This window comes from Cavia porcellus, unplaced genomic scaffold, assembly GCF_034190915.1.
Source record: "Cavia porcellus strain 051 isolate PalLab524CR breed Dunkin Hartley unplaced genomic scaffold, mCavPor4.1 scaffold_5, whole genome shotgun sequence".
Taxonomy (NCBI): domain Eukaryota; kingdom Metazoa; phylum Chordata; class Mammalia; order Rodentia; family Caviidae; genus Cavia; species Cavia porcellus.
Genome location: NW_026947488.1, coordinates 9,597,551 through 9,617,665, shown reverse-complemented (window position 1 = coordinate 9,617,665; position 20,115 = coordinate 9,597,551). Strand labels below are relative to the sequence as shown.

The 20,115-nt window shown below is 50.3% G+C and overlaps 1 long non-coding RNA gene across 1 annotated transcript; it reads right to left on the bottom strand.

Moving 5' to 3' along the window:
• Window positions 1-2,627: 2,627 nt before the first annotated feature.
• On the bottom strand, window positions 2,628-7,522 carry LOC134475956 (uncharacterized). Its single transcript, XR_010047302.1, has 3 exons — window positions 7,116-7,522; window positions 5,524-6,312; window positions 2,628-4,052 (listed from the first exon to the last, which is right to left on the bottom strand). It is a non-coding gene; the product is annotated as an uncharacterized LOC134475956 (long non-coding RNA).
• Window positions 7,523-20,115: the final 12,593 nt, after the last annotated feature.

Sequence of the window (20,115 nt, the reverse complement as noted above, 5' to 3'; positions counted from 1 at the left end):
ATTTATTTGAATTGTGGTAAAAATTTAAGATGTGGACTTAAAAATCCATGACATTATAGTCTCTTTTTTTTTAGATACCTTTTTTTTTCTAGTACCAGGAACTGAACTCAGAACCTTGCACTTGCCAGGCAGTATAGTCTTTTGGAAAGTTATGTAAGCAAAAGAGAAAAAAAAAAAAAAAAAAAAAACGAGGAGAGGGGGAGGGGCTGGGCAGAGGGGGAGAGATAAGGAAAGAGAATAATTAGCTTAGCAGATCTTGGTTTTTTAATTTATTGAAACTAATGGTTTAATTATTTTTTTGCTGATAAAGTCCTCCTTCCGCGCACACGCACGCACACACACACACAGACACACACACCCATATCATTTTATTTATTTATTTTTCACTGCCGCGCGCTGAGGGAAAGCTTGGAGCGTCAGTCTCAGGGGATGGAGTTTGATTCGTCAGTGCCAGTGACTCGTGACACTGCCCCACCCCTGCCATTGTGAGTAAATTAGTCTGAGCCAGTCAAGATAATTCTATGTTTGTCATCAGCCTAAGTCGTTGGCATGTGACAAATTCTGACCAATCAGGTTCTGCCAAAATAGTTCATGGCGCCAGCTCTGGCAGTCCCATAATGTCTCGACAGCATCCCATTCTCTTGGGCACTCTGGTCACACCTTACAGGAAGGTGTGCTCAGGGCAGGCTCAACGACATTCCAGAAGCTTGGCTCTGAGCTCGCTGGTTGGCAAGACACAGTCCAAGATCCTAAGGCAGCGTCTGGCCTTCCATCAGAGTCCGGCAGGTGGAGGGTGGACTGCTGAGTCCTGTCATGCATGCTAATCAATCCACATGTCCTGGTCACTTTTCATCTCTCCAGTGAAATTCACTCTAAGAGCAAACTAATTCGTCACTAACCTCACCTACAAAAATGGTTCTTAAACCACCATGTCTGGCCAAGCACAGACCCTCTTGCCGCGGTGTTTTGTGGGACATCAGCAAGCTGTGCTCCCTGAGAAATGAAGCCCCTTCCCTCCACCTTTACCTGAGCTTTACTTCTGCCCTACTCACTGAGTTATGCAGAGCTGGATATACAGAAGCAGGTGTTCCTTTAGCCGGCTGAAAGTATGTGACTGCGTCCCGCTGGGACGCTAGTGTGTCTCGCTGCAGCACTCAGGTGAGAATCGCCCCCTTTGCCGATAGCTGGAACGGGGGCTTCAGCAAGAAGCCTGTGAGATTTCAGAGCTAGGACATGAGATGAATGGAGGCCAAAGAAGCATACTTTCCTGGCAGCCCTGCATACACCAAGCTTTTTTTTGTCTTTTTGAGACAGGGTCTTGCTATGCAGTTCAGGCTGTCCTTGAACTCACTTTGTAGCCCAGGCTGGTCTCCAACTCCCAACAATCTTTATTGGAACTCAGTCACGCCCATGCTTCTATCAATGGCTGCTTTTGAGCAGCAGTGATCAAGGTCTCATAGAGTGAAGCTATTTGTGTTCTGCTCCTCTGCAGAAAACAGGGTGCTTGGCTCTGTTGTGGTTATTGGGCAGCTTGACACACAAGGGCCCCAGCACATGATGTGATCTTTATGTTCCATTAATCCTCTCTGGCAGGAAGCTACCGTTGAGGGTTTGCAAATCAGCTCCCACAGTTTCTTAAGTGTAAGCCACTCCAAGAAACCCATCCTTTTAAAAAAGAACTCCAACTCCTGGGCTCAAGGCCTCCTCCTGCCTCAGCCCCCCAAGTATCTGGGACTGCAGCCCTCCCCATCTAGCTCAGCCACACTTTAAACAGATAAATTAGGCAGCAAAATCTGGTCTGTCCTGACTGCCTCATGGGCTGCAAAACATGCCTTGGATGAGTGCGAGACTGGGCACCGCCTGCAGTTCTGACACTTCACGCGGACCTTTGGGTGGCCCTCCGTGGCCATCGGAAGTGTCAGAACCTGTGTGGGGTGTGGCCTCAGGCCCGTGTGATGTAAGTCCACTGTCCGCAGCTCTGAGAAGCTTCAGAGTCCAAAGCCTATTTGGCCAACAGGCACGGGTAAGCTCTGGACCCAGAGCTCCTTTCCTAAGCGTCCAAGCACAGCCATCTGCTCCCTGAGTGCCGTCTGCAGGCCCTCAGAGTCGGCAGAGGCGGCTGAGGGCACTGACGGTTGCTTTTGGGGTGCAAGGAGCTGTCAGGTCTTGTCCCCACTCCTTGGGTGGTTTGCCTGCTGCCGGAAGACTCTTGTGTTCCCCTCAAATCTTTCCAGGCTGCCACTGTAGACGCACATACCAAGTGTGCATGACCACACACACATACGTGTGCACACCCCCCCACACACATGCACGCTCATGCACAGGTTTCAGAAAGAAGCTGCACACTCGTCCATCTCCTGGAGCTCTGCGGCTGCCCCAACAAAACTCACTAGTAACCAGAAAGGAGAGAAAACAGATGATTCTCCAGCTGGACAGGGCTGGACTGAGCTGTTCTCATTGTGGTGAAGCCTCTGGTCCCACCAGGACCGGGCTCCTTCCAAAGGGTGATTACCCAGGCCTCCTGGTCCTGAAGCTCCAGGCCGGAGACAGCGGGAAGGTATAACTTGCCTGTTGGGTACTTAGATGACAGTACGGGGGCAAGACGGGTCAGACAGGGAGGCCGTTTCTTTCTTTTTTTTTTTTTTTTGTCTTTTTCCTTTTTACCAGTACTGGGGATCGAACTCACGACTTCCTGCTTGCAAGTCAGGTGCTTAGGCCGCTGAGCTAAACCTCCAGCCCCAGGGAGGCCGTTTCTAGCGAGAGGGCACCGCTTCCTCCAGGGGAAAATCAGTGTTTCCAGCCAGTGAGTCTTCAAGAGAGGCCAGGAGGAGGGAGATGAGCTGGAGGTTTGCCCTCGCAACCCTAAAGCCATGGAGCGGAGTGAGACACAGTTGTCGGCGGGGGACCGCTGCGTTATTTTAAGGAAAGCATGTATTGTGTGTGTGCACACAAGAGAGTGTGAAAATACAGACAAAGGACAAGAATCAGTTCTTGCCATTGACACAGGAAGCCTGGGACGTGGGACGGGGGAGGGGAGGGCCCCTTTCTGTTTTTAATGTGGACACTTGGGTAGGTTTCCAGCACAGTGTCATCTCCAAAACAAATAAAAGGAGCCAGCTAAACCAAATCCCCGGAGAAACAGCTCATGGACAGCCAGAGATGCCCTGAACTGACCGTCAAGAGGCTCCCAGGGCAGGTGGGCTGGGAAGCCGATGCAGGGCTCTTCCTGCCTGGAACCAGGTGGACTGCAGGCTCACCAAGACTTCTGGGCCGAGAGAGAAGCGAACATTCAGTTCTCTGCCTCTGTCTCTCATCTGTCCTTGTGTGTCTGTCTGTCTCTCTCCCCTTAGAGTTATTAACTCCTTTTGTGCTCACTGTTGTGGTTTGGGGTCTGTAAAGGAATAGGAAATACCCAAAATGACAGTCTTCATCATCTGTCCTCTAAAATATATGTCCTATTAAAAAGATCAAGTCCTACCTTCAGATATTAAAGATCAACGACAACAATAAACCCATTGCATTTGAACACGCACCCTTTTCAGAGCTCAGCAGGAATACGTGGGTCCTGGGGAATCCTTTAGACAGTGTACGAAACACTTTCTGGTCTTTGATTAATTGACCCTGTAGGACAGGGAGGTTGCCTTTTCCTTTTTTTAGATTATCTTTTAATTGAAATTGCATTAGATCTCATTTTTTCTCTTCTTTTTGTGGTACTGGGGATTGAACGCAGGGGTTCTTTACCACTAAGCCACACCTCCAGTCATTCTAAAATTTTATTTTGAGACAGAGTCTCCCTAACCTTGGCATCCTCCTGCCTCAGCCTCTGGAGTAGCTGGGATGACAGAGGTATTCCCATAGGCGGGGTATGATTGGCATCTACCCTTGTTTAATGTGCTCCTTATAAATTAGGCTAAAAACCAGAAAGTGAAGGCATCTGAGGACACGGGAACAGTTTCATCCTCCTCTCTCATCTCCATTTGCCAGGCAGATGTGGGCGCTTTTCCACCTGTGGATCTGAGACCAGCTTCTCTCCTGGCGCCTTTACTGCAGCTCTGAAACAGTAAGTGGCCGACACGGGTGGACCTTAGTTAAGATTTATAAAGTGGACAAACTTTTCTTAGAGCTGAGATTTTTAACATTGCAGGATACTTATCCAGTATGTCAGTGTCGCTGGGCTTTGAGGCTGCAGAATTTGTGTGTGAGCAAAGTGTATTTACACCCACCTTTCAGCCTATGTTTCTATAAAATGAGGCTCAAGCAGGGAAAAAAACTTGTTTGCATTGATCACAGGAGAGAAAAGGCTGTTTGGAGGCTTGGTGTAGGTAACACACTTTGTTTTCAAAGCATCCTGACTGCACTGTTTCTTACTTGATCCTCATAGCAAGGCAGGAGCTGAGTGAGCACCCTTCATGCCACAGATGAGGAAGGACAGGCATGAAAGGTTAACTCACACGTGAAAACGGTTGGCCAGAGACAGTCGGAGCCTCTTGCTGAAGGCAGGTGCGGTGTGGTTTGGTTTCGGCTTGGTTCGAGGTGCCGGGGATTACCCTAGGGTCCTGTGACTACGAGACCCCAGGCCTCTGCCGCTGGGCTGACCGCCTGCTCAAGTGACCGCTTACTACGCTTCCATAGGTGACTCCAGTGCTCGAGTGCCTTTTAGCTCTGCAGCAGCTTTTTAGAGGTGCTAGAAGAACTGCCAGTGGACACCCTACAAGCCACAGAGGTTTCCTGAAGCGTGATTCACCCCGAATACCTCTTGCGGGCTTAGAGAGGAGACTAATGTCACCTCTACTATCCGAATCACGCCAGCAGGCTTTGCGTGTCCTGCCAGGAACCTGTCTGTCTGTCTGTACTGTTTGTGACCGGAGGGGGTTGTGAGATTCTCGATTTTGGAGACCACACAAGTCCGTGGGAGCGGGCAGCTGGGACCCGCAGAGGCAGGGAATCGTCTCTGGTCACAGATACCATTCACTGCCCCTGGAAACGTTGGGGAAGCTCGGGCTCCCTCGGGTTTCAGGGCCTCGGCTCCTCCTTCACAGCAAGGAAGCCGGAATCACTGCGTGGACAAGGACAGTGACCTGGCAGAGCGGGAGCAGAAGGAGAGGGCGCCCATCTCCTGGCCTCTTTTTTACACTAAGCTGTCTTACAGGGAGGCTCCTACCAAAACACTGCGAGTGTTTTCATCATGACAGTCAAATTCAAGAATCCACACAGAAACCAGATACCTAAACCCAATGCCCGGGGGGCTCTGCCCAGGGGAAAACGAGGAAAAGTAATCATAGCCAAAGGTCAAAAACGCAAATCAGGGATTGGTATTTTCCTGGGGTGAGGCGTGGGGTGAATAATGGGTTTCTAGCAGGTCCAAAGTGATACGAAGCCAGCAATAATAATAATAATTATTAAAAAGTAATAATCATAGCTCATCTGGGTCTCTATGGCAGGTACTATTTGAGGTACTTTCCAAGCATTAATTCACTTATGGCCACACCAACCCTGTGAGATAGGTGTTATTATTATACTCACCTTAGCGTTGAGAGAAACTGAGGTACAGCCAGGACAAGAGCCTGTCCAGGACTGGTAATGAAGCGAAACTCCGCCCTCACCCTGGTGGTTATCAACAACACAGGTTTGGACCTCGGTGAATGAATTCCGCGGTGAGCTAGCTGGCCTCCGCCACCAAAGGCCCGTTTGGTAATTTGGTGCGGTGTCTTTTCTTCAGCCACTAGAGAAGAGTTCCAGGCTGTACATCAGGGTCACTGCTGGGAGGCCAGAGGGTCCTTCCCATCATAGGATGAGAGCTAGTGAAGCACTCAGAAGCCAGGCACGGATGCTCCACTCCGAGCGGCTCTTTCTCTGGGTGCATTAAGGTCCAGGTCTAGTTTGGACTCGGGCGGCTGATGAAGTCAGTCACAGGATCCCCCTCTCTGCTGATTTCACAAATCCAGTGCCTGCGTGATCCCTTTCACTGTGTGCTTCTGCACATCATGGAGATTTGTCTCAGCTCTGCCGAGTTCACTAGATGAGCAAGGGTCATTTCAGACTTCCTCATGTGGAAGGACCAGGGTCTTCTAGGTCACAGATACCATTCACTGCCCCTGGAAACGTTGGGGAAGCTTGGCTGTGTGTAGCAGGGTGGACTGAACAGCGCACCGACCGGTTGTACTATGCTATTTCCAGCTGGTGAGGACCCTTGGACCACAGGGTGGCCAGTTAAGAAAGCCATCGAGGATCCGTGCTCTTTCTTTCTTCCAGCTATGCTGTCCTTTGCCTATGACCCTCCACCTCGCGGTCCCCTCCGTGATGGTTGCTCTCCTGGGAGAAGAGAAGGTACCAAATGTGTATGCCGGCCAAAGGTTTCTTTTTCAATGATGGAAACAGAATCTGGGGTCTTGCACATTCTGGGCAAATGTGCTGTGGAACTCTATTTCCACCCTAGAATTTTCCTTTTTACTAAAGAAAAACATTTCTGCAAGGGAGTTGGGGAAATTAAGTCATTTTTTTTTTTTTGTTAAGTTTCCACCGACTGTAAATAAGTCCCTGATTCAGACAATAGAAAGAGGAGAAAGAACGTTTGATAAGTAGTAGCCACATGGCTCAGTGTGTGTCCCCTTCCTACGGTGAAATCTAACCCCTGGTGGTATCAGGCAGCGGCAGGTTTGGGAGGTGACTGGGTCATGGGCGCTTTTATAAAGTGGCCCCCGAAAGCTGCCTGGACCTTTGCACCACACGAGGGCTGGTAGGAAGCCCCATCTATGAACCGAAAGAGGGCCCCACCAGGCACCAAATTTACCTGTGTAATGAGACCTGTAGAATGGATCTGTGTCATTGCAAACCCTGCTGTGGTGGAGAACACTACATCTCTACATCTTCTGCTTCCTCCTGATTTGTCTGCTCTTCTGCTAAGCTTCAGGGCTATGCTGCTTGAGGTCCCTGGGCCACAACCATTGTCTCCAAATAGCCATTTTTCTTTCCCCTCTTTTGCCCTTTACTCGGAAGGCACTCCCTGCCCGCTGGTCTGCCGCAGCTCAGGGTGTCTCCTCTCTGCTCCCTGTTTACTGTGGCCCTGTGGCACCATTTCCACAGACACAGCCTCTGCTTAGCATTTCTCCACTCACCCCCGGCTTGCTTGTTTGGCAGCTGCGATTCTCAAGCAGCCAGACCTTGGTGGCCGTTGACTGCTGGACTCAGTGCCCGGTGCCCACTTCATGCCGGCCCCTCGGTGTGTATCTGAGGAAGACATTGATCGCATCAGAGATGCCGGCTTCAGCGCTTTCTTAGGCCCGATGCCGGGTCCCATCCTGCCGGGACCAGGGGGCGCGATCTCAGTCCAAATGCAGCTGACTGTGACTGGCGGCTCTGCTAGCGGGAGCAGTTGCTCAGCCTCCTGGTGGCCCAGTATCTTCATCGATGAATGTCTATTTTAGAGACATGTCTCTTCTACAAAAACAAAGGAGACAGGGCAAGAGACCAGAAGGTCTTTTAGTGACGGGGAGAGAGGAGTGCGCAGGGAGAGGTTACAACAGGGACGAAAATCAGCAAAATATGTTATATCCATGTACTGATGTACCTCCAGAATCTCATTATCCGGCACTGCCAAAGTGCACCAGTGGAAGAAAAGAAATACAGACCTACAGAAAAAAACACCATGTCTTAATGGGGGCAGGGGTCACCTGTAATATCAGCTATTCAGGAGGCTGAAGCAGGATGATCAAAAATTCCAGGTCAGTCTGGGCCACTTAGAGAATCTCTGTCTCCACATAATAAGGGCCGGGAGGTAGTTCAGGAGTAGAGCTCCCCACAGCATGTGCGGGAGGCCTGGGTTCTCCCCCCAGGACAGCAAAAACCAAACCAAATCGAATCAGCACCGTAACCATATCTCACTCCCATTCCAGACAAATAAGACAGAGACTGGCAGCGCTGAGGATGTTGCTCAGCAAAAGAAAAGGTGTCCAGTAGGGTCACCGTGGGGCAGGCAGCCCTTCCCCAGGAAGGGCTTTGAAATCAGACGTGCAGTATGCCACCAGCGAGGCGCACACATGCAAAACTAAAGGCCTCAGAGCTGTGACCTGCCCGGGCCAGCGGGAAGAAAACCCGAACAGGCAGCGCGCTCAGACGTGGAGAAGGCTGATGTCCACAGGGCAGAGCACCGGAGCCATCTGCCACCACAAGTCCTTTGAAGAAGAGCGTCACTTCCTTTCCCTCCCCTCCGAAGCGAGACCGGTATAAATCCTGCTCAGCAACACAGAGAAAGGAGGCCCTCAGAGCCATTTTTAGCTTCCCCCTATCGGCTTAGATTTCACATTTTAAGTTTGTTTTTGGAGTTTTCTTCCAACCCAAATAAACACAGGCTCAGAAATGAAAGGACTCAGGTTATTACTCTGATTCTGCAGGGGCAGATGGCAAGGCCGGTTCCCAGGGAGTGTGTCTGCCTCCAACAGGGTCCTAAAGGCAGGAAATGGGCAGCTGCCCATTCCTGATCACTCACAGTGGCGGTCACCGTGTCACCTTCAGCTCTTGTAAGGCCACTTCTTCAGACTTTCCCTGTGCTTCAAAACAACACTCGATAAGGAAGCTTGCAACATTTTCCAGGCACCTTACATTCAATCTTTCTGTTTGGGTTGGCTCACATCCCCTTCTGTGAGCACGATCACCAGCCTTGATGAAAGGAAGCACATTTCATCCACTCATCCATCCATCCATCCATCCACCATCCATTCATCAACTCATCCATTCATCCATTCATCCATTCATTCACACGGAGAGTCTACTGCATGTCTGTCCTGCTAGTGAAACCCCTCCCTTCAGGACAATTCATTTCTAGCCAGAAAGCTAATTAACTACTAAGTACAAAGTTTGCTTGTTTGTTTGTTTTGTCTTTTTGAGACAGGATCTCGCCATGCAGTCAAGGCTGACACTGAGTTCACTTTGTAACCCCGGCTGGTCTTGAACTTGCAACGATCCTCCTGCCTCAGCCTCCCAAGTGCTAGGATTACAGGCACGCACTACCACCCGTAGCCTCAAATTTATAAATCAATACAGAATTGAATATACTATGTTTCCAGTAATTGCATTTAATAGAGTAACTGTGTTTATGACCACAAGACAACTCTCGAATAAGACTTATTACTTGCTGGGTGGTATGGTAAGGACTTTATGTATTAACTCATTTTATGGGTCCCTATTTTACAAATGGAGGAGCTAAGAAACTGAAAGATTAAATACATTTTGGAAGCCCTACGACCAGATTAGGGCCGGGGTATTTGAAAGTCGGCTGCATAGACTTTTAGAATCACCCTGTGTGCATGTATGCACATGCCTCTGTGTGTGTGTGTGTGTGTGTGTGTGTGTGTGTGTGTGTGTGTGTTGGGGGGCTGGTGGGGGGGCTGGGGGACTAAACAGATGCCTCAAGGCAGAGTAGGAAAGCAAAAACAGAAGCTGGGGGCAGGAAGGAGTGGGGCGGGGTGGGGACAGAGTGTTGGGGGCACGCTGTCCCCGAGACCCCAGCAGCAGGCAGACCCCAGGGGTTTAGGTTCAGGCTCCTGGGCCTGACGGAGCCGGGCTCACCCGTTGTGGTCAAGAACCTCCAGGCCATTTCCAGTCTCTGCTGTCTGCCAGCAGCTGAGCCGCATGCATCTCCCATCCTGACCGGGTCGCCACCCGGTGACAGCTCTGAATGCAGTGATCCATGGCGGTGCCGACTACGGCCTGTGAGCGGCTCTCACACTAACCCACCTCAGAACTTCCCCGAAGTGCTGTTTCCTTGGTTGTGGTTTCAGAATAAACTCTGAATATCTGGTTGTTTTCTTGTGATTTGCATGATTTCTAAAAATAGGGCACAGGAGCCAAAAATAAGGAGATGGGGTTTATGCACCCAGATGCCAGCGAATCAAGAGCTTACGGCCATTGATGTTTACCTCCGAGGCGGACCTCTTAGGACTCCTGGCTTCGGCAGGAAAAGACTGGAGGAAAGGGAAACTAAGTAACCCCGTGCCACTCACCGTGTGGGGCCAGGAAAACTCACTCACTAATTTTTTTGGTACCGTGGATCAAACTCGCGACCTCACGCTTGCCAGGCAGGTGCTTGCACTGCTGAGCTAAACCCCCAGCCCAAGGAAGACGCCACATTCACTCTGCTTACTGCAGACCACTGAGGGTTTCTCCACTGAGCGTTCCTCAGGAGAAGATGCAGAGTCCAGGCCACCTGGGTTAGAACCCTCCAACTCCTCATTCCTTAACGGTGACCTCAGGGGTCCCTTTCCTTTCCTGAGCCTCTGTGTCCTCATCTGTACAATGAGCCCTGCCGATCGACCATTTCGAAGGACTGGTGGTAGTGATACAAAGACCTGAACTCCCATGACCCTCGCCTGTCTCCCACGTCTGTGTGACCCTGGGTCTCCTGCTGCAGGGCTGGGGTGAAGCTCAGTGCTAAAGTGTGTGCTTAGTGTGTGTGCAATCCTGGGTTTAATCACCAGCATCACAGAAACAAAAACCTCAGTCTGGCTTTGAGATTCTTTTTATTATGTCCCTGGACAGGGGAGGAGAGGAGAGGAGAAGAGAGGAGAGGAGAGGAGAGGAGAGGAGAGGAGAGGAGAGGAGAGGAGAGGAGAGGAGAGGAGAGGAGAAGCGAGGGGAGGGGACAGGAGGGGAGGGGAGGGTGGAAATGTAGCTTTACTGAGAGGATATAATTTGTTGAACATTCTGCTTAAGTTTTCAAAGTGCTACTGACTACTAGAGCCTGGATGGTCTGTCTTCTGCTTGGCAGTGAGATGCAACTTCCCACATCATAGTTAGCTGTACTAGGCCATTTTCTAACACAACCCCCCTTTCTTCCCCAGGACATTTGCACATACTACTCCTCTGCCTGAAGGGCTATTCTGTAGACCACCCACTCCAGGCATGGGCCCCTTGAATTTCTATGCATACCTGATTTCTTCAGAAAGCCCTCTTGATTACTCTTTTTATGATCTAGTTTTGTTGTTCATAGCACCCACCAAAACTTGGCATCATTACTTTTTTGCGTATCTGCATCTAAAACTACAAGCTCTTTGGCAAACGTGTTTGTTTGTATATTCCCCAGTGCCTTGGTGCAATATTTTGCATATAATAGGTGCTAAATAGTTTCCCTCTGAGTTTGTTATGGATTCTAAACTTGCAAATTGGTGACCCACATTTGGTTGCAAACCTCCTATTTCCAGGCAGTTGCACTTGGTTTGCTTTTGATTGGCCAGAGCTGTGCTGCTTTGGGGTGACCCAAACATTTGTTGTCTTGTGTGTGCTCCCCGACCTGCCCCGTGAGGGTGAGGTTGAAATGTCAGGAGATACCAAATGAAGCGTGAGATGGGGCAGCCCTTTAAACCTGTAAACATCCGAAACCCTGAAGCACCTTTGGCTCCCAGAGGGGAGAATCCGGTCCTTTAGCACATGACGCCCGAGTGTACAGTCAGGACCACTCAGCACGTGTTTATTCTGAGTCGCACGTCCCTTTGTTTCCTGTAAGTATTGCTTCATGCTCTACCAGGATCTAAGGTCATAGAAACACAAGGAGACATTAACATATCAATGGGGGGATCGCTTTGGAATCCAGAATTTAGACTAATATTTACATGGCGAGCTCCCGAAGCCTCCCGGGCAAGTCTGTTTATTGATTGCCTTTAATTTCCTTTTAAACAGTGTCTACTCCTGAATAAAAGATTAAGAGAGGAGGGCTCAGCTTGTGTTGTGACTTATATTCAATTTCTCCTCCTCTCCATTCAGAAGCGCCTTGCACACCCCTCCCCATCCCCGAGGTGTTTGGATTCTGTTCCTCAAGCCAAATAGCTGCTGGTCACCAAGGCCTGCACCTTAATTGAATTTGTCTTTGTGTACTTAATCTTCATGCGTATAAGAAGGGGGTGGGGGGACGTGTACAGAACCTGTGTACCTCAAAGTACGCACCATCGTTAGGAGAATAAGCCGAGGAAAGAGGTACAGCATGGGCTTTAAATCCTCGCAGTGGAGGATGCTGGATAGAATTGCTGGGCTGCTCTTCGCTTTGGGGGCTGTTTCACCCCAGTACAAAGGTGCCGTCCTGCTCCCTAAACTGCTGTACCGCTTTGGAGCAATTCCATGGCTTTTGTTTTGGCTGTACATTTTTTTCCCCTTTTAGGGAAGAAATAACGCAAAGGTAGCCAGCTGTGGTGGTGCGTGCTTACAATCCAGCCCTCTAGGAGGCCGAAGGAGGAGGACCACAAGATTGAACAGAGTCTAGGAACTGGGCAGCTTAGTGAGACGCTGTCTTAAGTGAAAAATAAAAAAAGGGCTGGAGGCGGAGCTCAGTTTGAAGATCTTGGTTCAATCCCGAGAGAGAGAGAGAGAGAGAGAGAGAGAGAGAGAGAGAGAGAGAGAGACAGAGAGAGACAGACAGAGAGACAGACAGAGAGACAGAGAGACAGAGACAGAGAGACAGAGAGACAGAGAGACAGAGAGACAGAGAGAGAGAATCCTGTTTTGCGTAGAGCTTGGTTTCTCTTTAAATGAATAGTTGGCTATATATTGGACCATTAATAATAACAGCATTAATAATAGCAAACATTTATCAAGGTTTTTTTATCCATTATACTAAAGAGTTTATATGCGGTATCTTACTTGGTCCCCAACACGTGGAAAGCTTCTGTCTTTGTTCCTATCGGACGAGAGATGCAGAAGGAAGGGAAGCTGCCCACGTCCGTCAGGAGGCAGAGCCAGATTTGGAAACTGAGTCTCCTGGAGCGGAAAACCCGGTAGGCTGCAGCCAGGTGAGAGAAGCCTGTGCATTGGGGTCAGCTTCTGCGTTCCCGTCTCCAGCGGGAGCTCGGGCTTCCAGGGAGGCGGCTGGAGCTCCCAGCCCTCAGGCAGCATCCGGCTAGTGATGACATTTGCCATGTCCCAGCAGGATTCCTAGAGACACTGCCCTAAAAAAGATTTTAAAAGCTGGAAATAAGTCTATTGGTCCATGTTTGCAGTGCGTAACGACGATATTCATCATGGGGCGTTGGGGCGGGTACAGAACTCCCCCTAATTCTCCTGGCTTCTCCTGTCCCTCCCCTCCGTTCATCTCTTCTCCCCCCACCCGGTCCACTTCTTGGTCCCCTTTGCATCCGAGGAAGATCTGTCTGTGGAACAATCTGTGGGCTTTGGTCATTCAGCACAAGTGCTTCAGGTAAGTGATTTTAAATGTTGGAGAGAAGCGAGATGCTGGTTACCACACGTGACTGCCACAAGCTTTCATTTGCAGCAGGATGGAACCCCAGATACTAATAAGGGGATGGCACACAGTGATAATTAAGTTGGATTTTCAACCTGGCTGGTTTGCGAGCTTCTGGTCAGGGAGCTGTGGCTTTGGGAACTCTAACTAGTCCCTGGCACCTTCCGTTCTGGCAGTGTCCCCTGCTCCCTGCTTCCTGAAAGCCATAACTAAGCAGCTTTCTTCTGCCAGGAAGTTTCTATCTTGAAGTCAGAAGACCACGGACTGAACCTTCTGAAGCCATGAGCTGAGATAAACTCTTCCCCTTTAAGTTACAGATGTTGGGTACTGAGACCCCGCCATGGGAAAGCTGTCTAACACAGCATCCCAGATGTTACCCCTGAGATGTTATCAGTGATGCTCTTCTCCTAAAGATGACGCCCCAGATTGGAAGCTGAGTGTGTGAGCGGTGGTCGTTCGAGTGTAACCTAGTTTCTGCCTTTGGTGTAGAATATTACTATAAACTTAGTTTTATGTTTTGTGGCCATTCTGATTATAGTTAAACTCGATCCTGTCAAGTTGACTGGCTTAGGATCTGCCGGGGGACTGGGTAGACACCAATTCTGGGTGCACCTGGCTGTTGTGGAGACATGAACTTGGGTGCTGTCTCTGGTCCCTGCACCTCTATCCTCTGCTTCCTGACTACCATGGACTGAGCAGCTTTGGTCCACCATGATGTTCCTGCTTTGGAGCAGCTGACCATGGACTCAATTCCCCAATACCATGAGTCATTAAATCTCTGCTTCTTAAATTGTGGGTGTTGGGGGCTGGGGATTTAGCTCAGTGGCATAAGTGCCTGCCTTGCAAGTGTGTGGTCGTGAGTTCGATCCCCGGTACTGGTAAAAAACAAAAAGACAAAAAAAAATTATGGGTGTCAAGGTATTTTGTCTTAGGACCAGCAGCTAACATACCCTGAAGCTCATGCTGCGGCTCCACCTATTTGAATTTGGACAGAACCCTGCGTCATCCCTCCGTTGTTCTAAGACAGGTAGGAAATCATCTAATGAAGCCCAGGAAACTTCTGAAGCTCAGGTGAGACCTCTTGCACTTGGACGTCGTGGCCTGACCTTCAGTCACCTTTCCTGACTTGAATCTTATTAAGGGTTCATAAATATGCACCACATCATACACATGTGATTCAGAGCAGAGTGAATTCTGGGACAAGTGTGTCCATTGACAGCCCCTGAGATGGTTCCTCGTCACCTCGTCCATCATTGCTGTCAGGGTAACGACAGTGTGGGGGGCCCCGGGCTCCCTTCAATTCCACAAGCCTGATTTGCTGCGAGCTCTCTGCTTCCACGTGGTGCAGCGCCAGGATTCTGTTTGTGCTCTCTTCTCGTGGGGACGGACTTGCCCTGGGCACACCTTCCCGCGATCTTCAGTGAATAGTTACTTTTCACTGGCTATTTGTGCGCTCACCAGGCTTTGCTTGTTATACACAAGAGCCTGGGTCCATCAGCTGGACCGAACATGCAGTACCAGGACGGGGGTGGGGTGGTGTCTGGGTGGAGGTGGTCACGAAGATGGAGCCCTCATGAGTGGGATCTCAGGGAACCCCTCGCTTTTACCCACTTGAGAAGCCAGCAGTCTGCACCTGGCACCGGGTCCTGCTGGGAACCCCAATTTGCTGGCATCCCAGCCATAAACCCTCAGCCTCACAACAGTGAAAAATACACTCCCAGGGCTTACGAGCTACCGAGTGTAGGGTCCTTCGTTGTAACAGCCCAAAAGATCCAAGAGCAATGCCCAGAACACTTTTACTTTAGTGATTAAGATTCTGGAAGAAAGGTCAGATTTTGGAAGGCAAAAAGTGAAAGTGCCTGCTTTCTAACAGGACACGATGATTCCTGATTCCCTAATTCCACGGCTTTCTGCGATGCCTCATTCCCTTTTCTGGCTGTTGCTTCATTTCCTTAAACCAGAAAAACAAAGCAAGCAATATCCGTGCATGTTTCCACAGCAGGCACCTGACGTGAACCATAAGGAAGATGGTGGTCTTCCAATGCGACCCAACAGGAACATATGCTGAACAGATCATCCCACAGATAACCCGTTAGTGACCACTGTGCACTTGCTATGGGAAGAAACCTACCTGGGATACAGCGAGGCGACATTTGAGTTGCATCTAAACCTCTATCTCCGCTCCCCCTGCCAATGATTCCTTGTGTGTTTACTTTGCAGTGCACAGGGTAAATAGGCAGAGTACAGAGTTCAAATCCTGAATTAGCACTCACTGGCTGTAGGACTTTGGGCAAGTTACTGAACCCACCTGAGCCTTATGCCCTCCGCCGTAGGGTGAAGCTTGTAGAATTGCCTAGTCCTAGGGTCGCCTGGAGAACAAAGGAGATGACCTAGCTGAAGCACTCAGCCTTGGAATGGGCGCACAGCAGGTGCTAAGTAAGGCGGGTGTAGTTATTATTAGTCTTGGCACCTGACCTCTGCGTGTGTTACCTCTGGGTTAATCTACCCGAGAGTCCACAACTTTACAAGGGTGCAAGAAAGCAGAAGGGAGATTGTCATTGGGCAAGAGGAAGGGGGACGTGGGAGGAAAAGAGGGGTGAGGGGAAATAGTAGGAGACCTAAATGTGATCAAAATACACTAGACAGGGCCGGGCTGTAGCTCAGCCGTGTAAGCGCCTGTCTGGCAAGCGCCAGGCGGTCCTGAGTTTGATTCCTGGTACCAAAATACATTCTAAGCATTGAACCCCTGCCTCTAACATGGGAATATTAGAAGGGGAGGTAGGACAGGGAGGCGATGGGGTGTAGGGGGTTAAAGTATGTCACATGATATACAATCTCCAAAATGAAACCCACTAATCTGAGTAACCAGTCTGCACCAGTAATGGGGTGAGGATTCCCACAAGAAACCTGGTGACCACTCTCAGAACGCGTCCCCCTCTGTAACCTCATCCGTGGGCCAGTTTGGTCTCCAGCCCCTCGTCTGCAAAAAGAAGATGCTGACCCCACTGGAGAATCGATTCAGTGCACAGCAGACCCTCGGCTTGGCAAGCAGCAGCGGCCTCCCTGTGGTCTGCGTTATCATAGTTATTCTTGATTTTAGCCTCTGGCCTGCACGCGCCTTTTAAAGCCCAGCGTTAGGGCTGCACCAGTGTGGACACAAGGATCTGAGAGTCTTTCTCTGAAGCTTGAGTTGTCCTTGCCCTCCGAGGTCTTTCCGGAAAGCTCTTTCCCCTGAGCACGCTTCCCGGGGGGTCGGGAGAAAAGGGAGTCAGATACAGTCTGTCCTGAAAATGCTCTTTAATCTCCACAGTTGCTGTGGAATTGATGTCATCTTTGCTTGGGTGATCGGATTGTGTTTCATAAACAATATTTTCTATGTTTAAAAAGTCTTAAAACAGCCTCTTGTCCATGGCTTGACATGGTCTAGCATTAATGCCTTGTTTAATTTGAGTCTTCCTTGGCAGACTGGGCCAAACACCCACTGTTTATGGCAGTATTAGCTTAAGTAGATACCTGTATTTTCCCGGATAGTCTCTTCACATGTGAAATAGTTTCAAGGTTTTCTTTCCTTTTTAAAATTTTATTTTTGTCTTTTGAGACAGGGTCTCACTACGCAGTTCAGGTTGGCCTTGAACTCACTTTATAGCTTAGGCTGGCTTTGAACTCACAACGATCCTTCTGCCTCAGCCTCCCGAGTGCTGGGATTACAGGCATGCACCACCACATGTGGCCAGTTCCTTGGTTTTGTAACATCCTCCTGGAAAGGAATTTCTGTACATTGTTTCTTGGAGCCTTCTAAAAATCCATCAGCTAGGGGCTGGAGATTTAGCTCAGTGGCATATGTGCCTGCCTTGCAAGCAGGCAGTCCTGAGTTCGATCCCTGGTACCAATAAAAAAAAAAAAAAAAAAAAAAAAACCGAAAAAAAAAATCCATCAGCTGGATACGTGTCTGTAAATAAAGTTTTATTTGAACAGAATCACACTGTTTATACATTGCCCATGTTTTTTACCCTACAGTGGCAAAAACTATCTGGTCCCCAAAGCCTCAAGTGCTTACCGCCTGGATCTCTATGTTTGCTGTAGAGATTAAACGTTTAAACTGCACATTACCTGCTTGCATTCAAATTCCAGGGGTAACCTTGGTTATACCCATAAACTGGGACTATGGATCCCTGGGGCTTGGTGTGAAAAGTGAATTCAGGGATCCTAGCGGATGCTTCCTCCCTGGTAGCTATTAGTTATTCCGAGTCTCCTAAATTAAAGGTCTCCAGTGGTTCCCCCTAGCTTAGATTATTATCATAGCACAGCTTTTCTGTCTTTGTGAAAAGTTAAACAAAAACATTTGGGGAATTTCGGCAGCCACATCTCTTGCTCCAGGAACAAAGATCCAAAACACACCAGCAGCACATTTTTAGCGTATTTGACGTTGATTAATAATCACGGTGATGTGGGACATCCCCAGTGGCTGGCTGTGGGACTAGGTCTTTGATCTATTTTGGGAAACATTCTGACTCAGTACTGACAAATTAAAGTTCTCAGATGAAATTTCCAGGAGACAAAATATTGGTTTGAAAGGATCAACAGTCTCCGTGATCTCCACAGCCTCACAGGAAGGCTGGGGAGAAATCTGAGGTCACTTGCCAGGCACTGATGTGGACGCTGGCACCAGTGATTTCTGCCTGGGAGAGCTGGGCAGGGGGCAGGTCCTGGGGCCGGGCCGGGGCCTCAGGGTGGCCACAAGTTCAATTTGAGCCAGATGTAGCTGCTGCCCAGTAGTGAAGGAGCATTCAAGGAGCCAGGGGTGGCTTGTGAGCACTGATGGAGACATGGGCTGGGGATGTAGCCCGGTGGTGGAGCTCTTGCCTTGCATGCACGAGGCCCTGGGTTCGAGCCCCAGCACCACAAAAAACAAAAACAAACAAGCAAACAGAAAACATTTCAGATGAGCCAGCAGGCAGCCCGCGCGTGGAGAATGGAGGTGACAGAGCGGGACAGAGTTCACTTTTTAATGGTGTTGTGGCCAGAGCTTGACTGGCCAAAAAGGTGAGGAAGGGCTAGTTTGATGCGTCAGCTGGGAGCCCTGTCATTATGCGGTGTGACGGAAGGGTCGAGGGATAGTTCCTGGGAGAAGAGATGACTGTGGGGAGAGCTTGGGACAGTCGTGAAGGGCATCCTCAGGGAAGGCGCTGCCCCCTGCCCCTATGCTGCTGGGCAGATCTCCGAGGGGCTGGGGAGGTGCTGACCTTGGGGACCAGCTCTGCTAGAAAGTTTCCCACCCCACTCGGGGGGACCCGAATCCTCTGTCTCCGGGGAGCAGTACTGTTCTGCTTTCCTGCCTGTAGTGGACGAGCGTTTGCTAGAAGCTGGAACACTCAGTGTCTCTCTCCCCAGGGAGGAGGGACTTTGCCTCGGGGGCCACCGGTCTGCCTCGTGTGGCTGGACCTGTGATGTGGAAACGTGGGCAGGAGGGCAGAGGCAACGTGGCGGCAGCCCAGGTCCACAGGGAGAGGAGGAGGAAGGAGGCACAGCACTGGGATGAGCAGAGGGCCTCGATGGCCGGCTCCTTCCGGGGCCCCATTTCTCGGTTCTGGGTCTTCCGAAGGTCTCACTGCCTTCCTGGGCTGGGCCTCATGTGGTGTCTTTGTGTCTTTTCCTAAATTCCCCAGTTTTCCTTCTGCTTGTTCAGTGGCTGTTCTTCATGTTCCCTGAAGGTGGCCGTTCCAGAGAACAGCAGGATGGAATACCCTAACGGGTTATTTGACATAGGCTGGCCTTGTAATTGCCCTCTTCCGGCCTCAGCCTCCTAGGTAGCTGGGATTACAGCAGCAGCAGGTGCCCGCCTTGGATTAGTTTCTTCTTGCTGCTGTAAGACACTGCTGCCTGCAGCGGTAGAGCACAGGCTTAGCACACTTAACACCCTGGGTCTCATGGAGCGGGGAACGAGGGCGCAGGACAAAAACTTGCTGAAAGCTTGAGACAAAACAAATTTGTTGCATTACAGTTCCAGAGGTTGGAAGCCTGAAGCGGGTCTCGCTGGGCTGGGTCCTTTGAAGGCTTTAGGGGAGAGCCCTGCATGGCCAGCCCCAGCCTTACGAGGCAGCCTGCGAAGCCCCACCCGACCCTCTGCCACCCACCAGCACAATTCAGCCTCTTCCTCCTCTATCGCCCCTGGCCCAGGCTCTCCAGTAAGGAGCCCGTGATGGCCCTACAGTTACCAGATAACCTGAGAGAATCTGTCTCTCGGTCCGTTTTTCAGTGCTGTCAGTGAGGCCCACAGAAACGGACGGAAGCTGTTGGCTCCTGGTTGCAGAGGCTGTGACACCAACGTCCATGAGGACCTTCTGGCTGCACTGTCCGGCCATCACGGGTGGGAGTGGGTGGCCCAGAGAGTGTGAGAGCAGGAAAGCCAGAGAGCTGAGCCCCCAAGAGCCCCTGCCCCTGCCTTGGGGACATCAGCCCGGTCATCGGGCTCCGCCCTGTGACTTAATCTCCTTGGGTCAGGTCCCTTCTGTGCGGTATGGTTCCGGGGCTAAGTTTCCAGCACACGCTTTTGGGGGCACACATTGAAGCCGCAGTGATCTCCATTTTAAATCCTTAATTGAATCCCACCTGCTCAGTCTCTGGAGGGAGGAGGGTGAAAGGGGAGAGAGAGGAAGGCAGAAAGGGCAAGCAAAGGTTTAATGGATCACGATTCCCAAAACTTGGCTTCACCGTTGGTTAGCAGGTGACGGCCGGCTACTTAATCCACCTCTTCCTCGTCTGCACAGTTCGTTCCTAGTTTCCGAGGAGTGTTTACAGCCCAGTGTGGTTGCAGGTGGGAGCACTTTGCATGGTGCCACAGGTGTAACACTGAGGCCTCTGGGTGATTTACCAGAAGAACAGAGGCCGAGACT